The sequence below is a fragment of the Anastrepha obliqua genome, chromosome 3, assembly GCF_027943255.1.
Source record: "Anastrepha obliqua isolate idAnaObli1 chromosome 3, idAnaObli1_1.0, whole genome shotgun sequence".
Classification (NCBI taxonomy): Eukaryota; Metazoa; Arthropoda; class Insecta; order Diptera; family Tephritidae; genus Anastrepha; species Anastrepha obliqua.
This window is the reverse complement of record NC_072894.1, coordinates 53,395,778-53,408,687: the sequence shown is the minus strand read 5'-3', so window position 1 is coordinate 53,408,687 and position 12,910 is coordinate 53,395,778. Positions and strand designations below refer to the sequence as shown.

The following is a 12,910-nucleotide window of genomic DNA, read 5'->3' as shown; positions in this document are numbered from 1 at the left end:
ATATTAAAGTTACTTTGATTTGATTTGGCGCATTTTTCTTCATCACCTTTGTTTGAAAATACAAATTGAATAAATTTTCGTTTACCAAGGGAACATAAAAATGCACAAGCAAATGCCTTGCAAAATGCCGTCGGCATTCGTCAATTTGATTTCATACAGAAACCAAAAACTGAGCAGAGCCAATGTACTTGTACATAATTCACTGTAATCAGCCCTGTTAAGAACTTCCCCGCTGTCGAGTTAAGCGAGGTGAAAAGTGTTCGCGGTTTCACTTCATTTTTGACAATTCACACTATTCGTAGCTCGTGAGAATTCTCTATATTTAACGTTCTCTGCAAAAAGCAATGTAGGCACACAACTTGAACAGCAACGAAGAAAAACTGTCTTCAACAAGCAATACTACTTCGGCTCTATCGACAGTGCACGAATTGCACGACGCTGCCTATATGCTTGCATGGCAATGGTAGAAAAACATTCGCATACAAGCTTTGCCGAAAGACATCAAGTACAATGTGTGAATTGGTGTCATATGTATGTATGTACGTAGTGTATATTAGCGGCAGAGTGTAAGTTACATTCAAATATTAATCAGAATTTAATTTTTATTCTACAAAACCATCATACCAAACATTAACTGCCTATTTGATTTTAAAATATCAGGAATTCATGTAAGTAAATAATCCACATTTGACACAATTCACTTGTTTGAATTGAATTGTTTTTCATTGCCTTTCAGTGTCATTGCTTTTCTTGCTATCTTGCCGAAATATGTGTGTTGTGATAATGCTGAGAGAGAAACAAGTCATACAAAAGCATGATTTGGTTTTCTCTCTAGCTGCTATTGCCTGTTACTGTTAGTTGAGAACAAAACACTGCATTGTTGTGTGAATTTAGCAAATGACTTGAAAGCACATATATGTCGACTTGTGCACCACTTTAATAAGCATTGTTTTGCTTGAATTCAATATTTATATTTGCATATGCCATCTTTCTGTGTGCCTGGTAATGAAGCGTTTTGTATACAGAATTTTTTGATTTGTTTGAAGGGATATGGGCACCAAGTGTACATACGCACATACAAATATGTACATGAGTATGAGCATTTGTGAGGCAGGAATTTGATCATTAGGTTATTTACATGAAATATAAGGCGATGCTCGTGAGGTAGGTCATGTTGCTTCAGTGCACACATATGCGTGCAACATATACATATTTAATAAAGATGCAATTGAATTTAGTTGTCCCATATATGCAAATACGTTTCTTTGAAGTTTTCCTTTATTTATTTTAAAGTTTTATACTATCTAGAAAATGCATACATACAAATGTATGTATATTATTATTCCCTGTAATAAAATGTAAATTGAAAAAGATTTGGTTTGCCAAAGGAACAAATAAATGCATGTTCAAATGTAAATACATATGTCGATATACCAAAACACTTGTATGTTAACATGGCAAATGTTAACTTTTCACACGCCGATCAGCAACATGAGTACAGCGGATGCACAGCGCTTAACTAGCGCTTCCCACAGTAATTCCAGACGCACCGTCAGCAGAAAAGCCAACGGCAGCAACACCCCAACTGAAGTAGGCCGGATGTAATGCACGCGCAACCCAAGTCAGCGATTCCCCGAAATTGCGCACGCCACCACAGGTAGCTCGGTGCATTTTAAGTTTAGGTTTTAGATTAAGAAATTTTGTAATTTGAGTTTTAAGTTGTATTCAATAAAGAGCGGTCGTTCCGCTATCTTTTTTAAAAAGATATTTCAACTCGAAAATCTTTAACTGGCGCCCAACGTGGGGCCAATTCGTTAACATAACGCGGGTGTGAACAAAAAAAAAGGAGCCGTCTCCAGTAATAGTGTCCTAAAAATAGAAGAAGCCGCCTCCAAGTGTTCCGTTCGCGAAGTGGTACCTGAATTGGCCCCCGAACCTGGTGGACATAAAGGGCTTTTCCAAGCCGTGCCACCAACAGCTAAGAACGTGTGCCGGAAGAAGGACTCCCTGGCAAACGGGGACCATCAACAATCCGCCGCACCAACAGCTAAGAACAAGTGCCGGAAAAAGGGATTCCCTGACAAACAGGGACCATCAACAATCCGCCGCATCCAAGAGTGACGGAAAAGAGGCCCCCTAGTAGCGTAAGCAAACGGGAGACGCAAGCCGTCAGCCGCCGCACCGAATCAGTAAATCTTCATTTAAGTAAAGGTCAACAATAAAATGTTCCTGCACACTTTTATGTAAGTCTATAAATTTAAGTTATACATTTGTAAAAATCTTGAAGATATCAAATATAAAAATATTATTGTACTAAAATTTTAAATACAAAAAGTGAAGAAAAACTCAAGAGAAATTTTATGTAAGAAAAAATTCTAAAAGAGAAATTTTGTAAGAAAATTAACGCAACTAAACAAAAGTGAAGAAAAACTCAAGAGAAATTTTATATAAGGAAAAAATTCTAAAAGAGAAATTTTGTAAGAAAATTAACGCAATTAAACAAAAAGTAAAGGAAAAATCAAGAGAAATTTTATTTAGGAAAAAAAAATCTAAAAAATAGAAATTTAGTAAGGTTAAGAAAATAATACAACTAAATAAAAATAAAAAAAAATAAAAGAAATAAAACTATAATATTGCTTAACTCTGCGATTCCTACGGGACCCTCCAGAGTAGGAAAGCCCTCCTTCCTAGAAGGAGTAAAACAAATATAAAGCTTGATAAAGGACGGCTCGTACAGCCAATAACTTAATAAAATTTAAACCTAATAACATAGCTTAATTCTGCGATTCCCAACACCAGGGACCCTCCAGGATAAGAAAGCTCTCCTTCCAAGAAGGAGTAAAACAAAAATAATAATTATAAAATTCATAAAGAACGGCTCGTACAGCCAGTAACTCAATAAATTGCAAATTGTTAATATAGCTTAACTCTGCGATTCCCAACACCAGGGACCCTCCAGAGTACGAAATCCCTCCTTCCAAGAAGGAGTAACCACATATTACACGCAAAAGCTGCGATTCACCACCTTCGGGGGGACCCTCCAGCTTTATCAATAATAATAAAAAAATAAATAAAAATAAAAAAATCAAAAATTTAAATAAAAAAATAAATTATAAAAATCAAGGGAAAAAGAGGAAAACTATCATGTCTAATCCAAATAACTTGGTAAGACCTCCTGTGCTAAGCGCTCCTCCTCCACAATCTGTCCCTTCCTCCTCGAATGCAAATGCATTCAACATGGAGCAATTGACGAACGTTATAGCAGGAGTCGTAAGTAACATACTTAAACAAGAGGGACGAAACTTAGTTCAAGCTGCCCTCAACCCTAATGCGAACTTTACTGACATTTCGGACGTGACTATCGATTCTAGCCTACCGAACAATATTACAGAGTTAGACAAAATTCCAGATGTAGTGAGATGTTTGCGTGAATTTTCGGGAAACCCAGGGGAATTCAATTCCTGGAAAAAGAGCGTAGATCGCATTTTGCAGATCTACGAACCGCAAAAAGGAACGCCTAAATACTACGGAATCCTCAACGTCATACGTAACAAGATTGTGGGCAATGCCGACATTGCCCTGGAATCGTATAACACGCCTCTGGACTGGAAAGCGATTTCCAGATGCCTCACTTTACATTACGCGGACAAACGCGACATCGGTACCCTTGAGTACCAAATGACCTCCTTAGTGCAGGGCAACCTGACGGTCCAAGAGTTTTATCAGCGCGTCTATTCCCACCTTTCACTTATCCTTAACAAAATCGGAAGCATGGAAGTTAGTCAAGAAGCCATGCATCTAATCACGCGTACCTATCGGGATAAGGCCCTTGACACCTTTATTTGAGGACTTAGAGGCGATCTGCCAAGACTCCTCGGAATGAGAGAACCAGCGGATCTTCCACAGGCTCTTCATTTATGCCTGAAGCTGGAAAACCAGAGTTTTCGTTCTTACTACGCACTGAAAAGCAGTGACCAGAACAGGAAACCTCACAACTTTCGTCCACCCCTTCCACCAAGAAGGTCCAACAATGAGTTCTATCCTGAATTGGCATATTTGCCCCAGTCGCGACCAAACCCGGCTATCCCCAACAGAGGACATAGGCCATATTTTCAACGGTATTATCAGCCCAACATATCTCAGCAACCAAACAACCTAACACCGCGTCCGCAACCGTTTCCGTTTCCGAAACCTCAACCACGACCGGAACCAATGGACATAGATCCATCATTACGTACACGCCATGTTAATTACATGAACAGACCACGCGCTAACGACTTTTTCGGTAAGAGACCTCCGATCGATAACCCACCGGTTCCGAATAAAATGCAAAGGAATTTCCATATAGATTCCGATCAAAATTATGATCAAGAGCAATCTATAGCAGAACATACAAATGACTATATAGACCAGTACGATGAATTACAAGACAACGATCTGACTGACATAACAGATATACATTTTTTAGGTTAACTCACTCTTCACTGCCTTATTTTGAATGCAGACTGGAGAGTGGAAAAATAGTGAAATTTCTAATTGACACGGGATCAACGAAAAACTATATTCAACCTTCTATCGTCCCTAATCCAATTAAAAATGAATCAAACTTTTTCGCAAAATCAATAGCAGGGGACATAGAAATAAAGGAACATACATTCCTAAAGCTTTTTAATACAGAGTCAAAACTAAAATTTTTCCTTCTCCCAGCGCTACGTTCATTCCATGGTATCCTTGGAAACGATAGCCTTAAAATTCTCGAAGCTGTTATCCACATCAAAGACAATTTTATGTCAATCAAGGGTAACACCAAAATTAAAATAAAGCAACTCGAATCCAATTCAGCGAACGCAATTAACATTACAGAAGGTCATATGACATCTACCCAACGAAGCAGAATCAACAATTTAGTGAACAACTTTTCTAAACTCTTTGCAGAGCCTAACGACAAACTTACTTACACTACGAAAGTTATAGGCGAAATTAGGACAAATAAAGATACCCCAGTTTACACAAGATACTACCCCTACCCAATGGCATTAAAAGGTGAGGTAGAATCCCAAATTAAAACAATGCTAGACGACGGCATTATTCGACCGTCAAGGTCACCATATAATTCACCCGTTTGGGTTGTAGCAAAAAAACCGGACTCTCAAGGCAATAAACAGTACAGAATAGTAATCGACTATCGCAAACTCAATGCGATAACGATAGCGGATCGTTATCCAATACCCCAAATTAATGAGGTACTGTCCCAATTAGGGAAAAATCAATATTTCTCAGTCCTAGATTTAAAAAGCGGATTTCATCAAATCCCATTAAAAGAATCTGATATCGAGAAAACCGCTTTCTCAATTAATAACGGCAAATACGAGTTCACGAGGTTACCATTTGGACTCAAAAACGCTCCATCAATTTTTCAGCGCGCCCTTGATGACATTCTTCGCCATCACATTGGCAAAATTTGTTACGTTTATATCGACGACATTGTCGTATTTAGTAAATCCGAATTAGAGCATGCCCTCCACTTACAACAAATTTTTAAGACGCTTGAAGATGCTAACATGAAAATACAGCTGGACAAATGTCATTTCTTTAGAGACTCAGTAGAGTTCCTGGGATTCATAATTTCATCCAAAGGGATAACGAAAAACCCTGCAAAGGTGGAAGCAATAGCGAAGATACCATATCCAAAAACTATTAAACAACTCCGTTCATTTCTAGGCCTTTCAGGCTATTATCGCCGTTTCATAAAAGATTATGCTATGCTAACTAAACCTCTAACTTCACTCTTAAGAGGGGAAGAGGGACGTATTTCAAAAACTAAATCAGCCAAGATAAATATTGTATTGAACAGCGAAGCAAAAGATGCCTTCAACAAAGTCAAGAACTCTCTTATGTCCGATGACGTTATACTGGCATACCCCGATTTTAGTAAAGAATTTCATCTAACAACCGATGCTTCCAATTATGCCATCGGTGCAGTCCTCGCACAAGATAAGAAACCCATAGCTTTTATATCCAGAACACTTACTAAGACGGAAGAATCCTATGCGACAAACGAAAAAGAATTTCTCGCCATAATATGGGCACTAAACAATTTCAGAAACTACCTTTATGGCTCAGCCAAAGTCAATATATTTACGGACCACCAACCCTTGACCCAAGCACTAAGCAACAAAAACAATAATGCAAAAATGAAACGCTGGAAAGCTATCCTGGAGGAATACAATCATGAACTCCATTATAAACCAGGTACGACAAACGTTGTGGCCGATGCACTTTCAAGAACGATAACCGAGCCAATAAACGCTCTGTCCACAACTCAACACAGTGACGAAAGTTCATCCGATAATCTAATTCCGCACGTAGAAACTCCGATAAACGTTTTCAAAAATCAAATATTTCTAAACACTGGGTTAACTTCAACATATCAATTTAAAATAATATTTCCCACTTATCACAGACACATTTTAGAGGAACCAGTTTACAATTCAGCAAATCTAATAAGCCTCCTTAAGAGATATCTAAATCCCTCCGTAGTTAATTGCATTAAGACAGAAGAACGCATTATGGGAAAAATTCAGGAAGTATACCCAATACATTTTAGCAACTATAAAATTCGATTTACTCAACTTCAAGTACAAGACGTTACAAATGAGCAAGAACAGGAAGAAATTATAATTACAACCCATAAAAGAGCACACAGAAACCACCGAGAAAATAAATCTCAAATCCTTGAAAAATACTACTTCCCATCAATGACGAAGAAAATAAAAACAATAATTCAGCAATGCTCAATATGCAAGGAAAATAAATACGACCGACACCCCAGTAATTGATATTTACATCACCAACAGAAATATAGTATTGACAGCAATAGACAAATTCTCAAAATATGCACAAACAAAGATAATTAAATCGAGAGCAATAGAACACGTAAAAGAACCTCTACGAGAATTGCTTTTCCAATTTGGCGTACCCGAATCAGTGGTTATAGACAACGAAACTTCCCTTAATTCTGCAACTATAAAATTTCTGCTCGAAGACACTCTCAACATCAAAATTTTTAAAACACCGCCTTATACCAGTTCAGTTAATGGCCAAGTAGAACGATTTCATTCTACCTTAACAGAAATAATGCGCTTCCTAAAAGCAGAACGGAATTTTACTTCATTTGCTGAACTCCTTGATAACTCAGTCTATGAATATAATTATACCATCCACTCAACAACAAAAAAGAAACCAATAGAGATATTTTTCGGGAGAAGAGTCTCCACAGACCCAAGCCAGTTCGAAAAGGCAAGGGAGGACAACATCTTAGAATTAAAAAATAAACAGGCAAAAGACCTTTGTTTTCACAACAAAAAAAGGGAAACCATAAAAATTTATCATCCAGGCGAAACTATCTACGTAAAAATAAACAAAAGGCTAGGCACAAAAATTACCCCAAAATTCAAAAAAGAAATAGTAAAGGAGAATAAACACTCAACCATAGTAACAGAATCGGGAAAAATAGTTCACAAAAGCAATATAAAAAACTAGAATAAAACCGTCTAACCTTCTTTTCAGAACTCTCTTTATTTCGACCACCGCAACAATAGACATTTATGACTACTCTACTGCTCAACTGGTTACAATCAATGACGGGACAGCAAAAATTCAAAACGGAGCCTTTAGGCTAATACATATAATCGACCTTAACAAATACGAACAATTTCTAACGGACATTTACGAATACATTTCTTCAGACGTTCCTAAGGATAGCATTTTACTACCTATCCTAAAGCACGAATTAGTCCAATCTCTCCAAATCCTTGATACCCTTAAACCAGCAAACTTACGACAAAAAAGATCAATAAATATTCTAGGTACTGCCTGGAAATTTATAGCCGAATCCCCCGATCATGAGGATCTAGAAGCAATATCAAATAATCTAAACCAGCTTAACAGCAATAATGATAAACAAGTTCTTATAAACGAAATTTTTAATGGAAAAATTAATAACGTTACACAAATTGTGAATAAACTTTTTAATAATATACGGAAAGATATGAGTATAGTAAATGAAATAATTATTAATTTACAAAATAGAATTAGATTAATAAAAGAGGAATTAATAAATATTAAATATGCCGTACAATGGGCAAAGAGAGATATATTAAACTCATTATTGTTAAACAAGAACGAAATTGAAATTGCACTTGAAAAATTAGAAAATGATGAAATTCCATTTAAAAATGCGGAACAGGCATTAGAAATATCAGAAGTTAATGTTATTAGCAAAAATTTTACAATTTTTTATATGGTGAAAATACCATTAACAATTAAAGAAAATTTTCAAAAAATTATTATAAGACCTGTAATAAAGGCAAATAACACTATAATTAATGTCGAATATAGTGAAATATTAAAAGGAAACAATCAAGTTTACGGAATAAAAACTCATTGTAATAACTATAAGATAATTGAAATTTGTAAACAAAAACAAATAGTTAATATAACTAATAGTAATTGTATACCTAGAATAATTAATAGCTTTAATTCAACTTGCACCATAAGCAACGGGCACCATATTCCACATATTGAAGAAATAAAATCAGGCATTTTACTACTTAATGGCTTTATGGGAAAAATAGATGCTGACGCAACAACCCAGAACTTGACGGGAACTCATGTTATCAACTTCCATAACTCAACATTGAAAGTTAATAATCAGATATTCATCAACTATGAGGCAATTCCTCCTCCAGCTATCCCAGCTGTCCTACAACCAGCACCAATCGAAAACGAACGGATTGAATTGCTTTCACTAAAATCTCTGCAAGAACTGCATATAAATAATACCCGAAAAATAAATCTTCTAAAGACAGTAACAATATCAACTGGCACACTTTCACTTGGATCAATTGCAGCTATTACTTGCATAGCACTAATATTTTTCAAATTTTGGAGGAAAACTCAAAACAAAATAATCATCGCACAAAGCTTAGACAGCAACCAGATGCCTCCAGCAAGCCTCAACTTGGGTCAACTCAAAGATCTGCCAATAGATCAATCAAGATATGTAAGTTTCAATAACTTACCCTATTTCTAACAACGCTCGAGGACGAACGTTTTTAAGAGGGGAAGTGTTAACATGGCAAATGTTAACTTTTCACACGCCGATCAGCAACATGAGTACAGCGGATGCACAGCGCTTAACTAGCGCTTCCCACAGTAATTCCAGACGCACCGTCAGCAGAAAAGCCAACGGCAGCAACACCCCAACTGAAGTAGGCCGGATGTAATGCACGCGCAACCCAAGTCAGCGATTCCCCGAAATTGCGCACGCCACCACAGGTAGCTCGGTGCATTTTAAGTTTAGGTTTTAGATTAAGAAATTTTGTAATTTGAGTTTTAAGTTGTATTCAATAAAGAGCGGTCGTTCCGCTATCTTTTTTAAAAAGATATTTCAACTCGAAAATCTTTAACTTGTATGCTATGAATTAATTTCGACTCAAAAAATTAGTAAAAATTTTCATCAAATTTGTTTAGTTTTAAATTTACTAAAACGCACATACCCAAATGTGAGAGGTCGTTTTATAATGTATTTTTTTAAATTAAATCAAAATATTAAAGTTACTTTGATTTGATTTGGCGCATATAATAAATTCAATTATTTTTTCTTCATCACCTTTGTTTGAAAATACAAATTGAACAAATTTTCGTTTACCAAGGGAACATAAAAATGCACAAGCAAATGCCTTGCAAAATGCCGTCGGCATTCGTCAATTTGATTTCATACAGAAACCAAAAACTGAGCAGAGCCAATGTACTTGTACATAATTCACTGTAATCAGCCCTGTTAAGAACTTCCCCGCTGTCGAGTTAAGCGAGGTGAAATAGTGTTCGCGGTTTCACTTCATTTTTGACAATTCACACTATTCGTAGCTCGTGAGAATTCTCTATATTTAACGTTCTCTGCACGGGCAAAATTGTTTTCGGCGACATTTTGACATTTAATACTTTAGCATCGTATTGTTCGGAAGTATTCTCGCACGCGCTTACATGTAAAGCGGAAAACGTTCGTCAAAAATTTCTTAAATATATGAATGAAAAATGCAAACTGGTTAAATAATAAATAATTTATTGTTTTTTTTATTGAAATATATTTATAAATTCTTATACTTGAATAAAAAAAATTAAATTAAAAATACTTCATATGTAAATAATTAACTTAAAATTAACTTGAGTATCTAGAAATGCAGGGAAAAATTAGAAATCAACATAAACATGTCCCATAACTATTTTAAATTATACCTAATTTACTACCAAAAATAATCGTGCATTTCCCAAGCAGCGTTCGGATGTTTGTCATCGTTGTTTTCTTCCGTTTGTATGAAAACCAACACATAACTTAGAACTTTCTTCCACAAAAGCAGAAAACGAATGAAGCAACTGTCAAAAATTGCTTTAAGATTGGAAATACGAATAAGAAGAGCAAAGCGTGTCGCCAGTACAGGAGACAAATTCCCTTCCCTCTTCCCCGGCCGTCCTTCACCCCCGAACAAAATGTTTCCCTTCCAGTGGAGACATCGTGTAAATGGGCACTTAGCATTTCTTGATACCCCATGTCAACTATCTCTACCGATCAAACATATTACACCGAATGAAATTCGCTCTGAAATTTTTATTTATTTATTTTATTTTATAAAGGTTTACATAACAATAAAATTATTATACAAACTAAAAAGTTCAGCGCTAGCATCGGAGGCTTTCGGCTAAGGCTCTGAAATTAAAAACCTGTGTAACAACAAATCTCCTGGATATGATAAAATTGACGCCAAAGTAGCCAAGTGTTTGCCGAAAAAAGGAGTTATGTTCTTAACTCTGTTATATAACTCAATATTAAGATTAAACTATTTTCCTACGCAATGGAAGTGCGCCGAAATAGTTATGGTCTTCAAACCGACAAAACCTGAAAATCAAATATCCTCTTACAGACCAATCAGCTTATTGACAATATTCTCCAAAATATTCGAAAGACTATTTTTGCGCAGAGTATTCCCAATACTGAAAGAAAATAAGGTCATACCCGAACATCAATTTAGTTTTCGCCGATACCATGGTACACCTGAACAATGCCACCGTGTTGTTAATTTCATAAGCGAGTCCTTTGAACGAAGGGAATATTGTTCAGCCGTATTTTTGGATGTACAAAAGGCATTCGACAAAGTATGGCATCAAGGCCTGTTATATAAATTAAAAAGAATACTTCCTGCACAATTTTATCTAACACTAAAGTCTTACCTCACCGAAAGATCATTTTACGTTAAGGTAAATGAAGAAATAACTGATATTAGATACATAAAAGCTGGAGTACCACAGGGTAGTGTAGGTCCTATACTTTATACGATTTTTACATCTGACATACCCGAAACCGAAAATGTCCTAATGGCTACATACGCTGATGACACCGCTATACTAGCTTCAAGTCAGTCCCCAATTGATGCAACCAATCTAGTACAGGTATTTTTTATTTTTCGCTTGTCATTTGTAAACTTCATTAGTATACATTTCATCATGGAACGCTACACACTTGAGCAACGATTGCAAATCGTGCAAATTTTTTATGAAAATAATCGTTCTGTTGCTGCTACTTTAAGAGCATTACGGCCATTTTACGGTCCATTTAACAAGCCGTCCCGTTTTGGGGTTATGTGAAGTCATTGGTCTACACTAACAAGCCGCCGACGATTTGTGAGCTCAGAGCCAATATTGAACGCGAAATTGCTGGAATTTCGGCCGATTTATGCAAAAGAGTGGTCGAAAATTGGGTTCAACGATTGGACTTCGTAAAACGTGCACGCGGTGGTCATTCCAAAGAAATCGAATTTCATACTTAAATGTATATGTTCAAACTCGATAATAAAAAAAACATTAGTTAAAAAAGTCATACCGTTTGTGTTTTATTCAAAAAAGTTCAAAAGTTGAAGCGCTCTTACTGAAAAACCCTATATAAGTCAAATTGTTATATAATTTGCTTATTATTTTACAAATAGGTTGCAAATAAACGAAAGTAAATAAAAAAAAAAAAAATTACGATTGATTTAAAGAGCGTAAGAATACGTGTGTTGAGTGTACTGCTCACAAGCGCAACCTTTACCTCCATTGATCTGCTCTTGTGCTGTGCATCGTACTTCTTAAATACACACTTTCTCTCTCTCTCTCTCTCTCACACACACTAGATTACGACCAAATTTTTTTTTTTGTGTAAAATTTCCTTTTAGAGTCTTCCGTAAAACAAACTGAGAGAGAATGAGACGAAATCAGCATTAGGAGCGGGATAGTTATAGGTTTATTATAATATTGCTATAAAGTTCATATTTTATTTTCTTCATTTTATTATTATTCATCCTCAATGTTTTCAATTTCAACAAATGATACGAGTGGCTTATGATAGCTAAAATATGATACAAATGCTTTGGTTTCGATGTTGTCAACATATCTTTGAAATACCGCGTCAATTGTTGTTTTTGATCGTGTTGTCGATTCAGTGCGATTGTTACACATTTTTAAATTGAATGTTGTATTGAGAAAGTCAATTAAAGGAACCGCTGTGTCCAATGCAAAATTTACGTTAAAATCGCCACTTAAAATCATTGGAACTTTATCGTAATCTTTTCTAAGTATCCGCGAAACTTCTGGTGTATACTTTATTAAATGTTCGTGAATTAATTCCGTGATGCTATTTATTGATTGATTCGGTGAAATATAAATTGCCACAATTAAAACTGTTTTTCCATTGCTCAATCTGGTTTCGCATGCACATATTTCTCCCACTTTAGAGAGCTGAACAGACAGTGATTCTAGTTGCTGTGGATTCAGATCTATCTGTGGAGTTACAATACGAGCACCGTCATTTTGATTG

At 35.9% G+C, this 12,910-nt stretch overlaps 1 pseudogene; it reads right to left on the bottom strand.

Annotated features, from left to right (window-relative positions):
- LOC129241971 (uncharacterized) overlaps window positions 1–1,671 on the bottom strand; it is a 41,038-nt pseudogene extending 39,367 nt beyond the window's left edge.
- Between the last annotated feature and the right edge of the window lie 11,239 nt (window positions 1,672–12,910).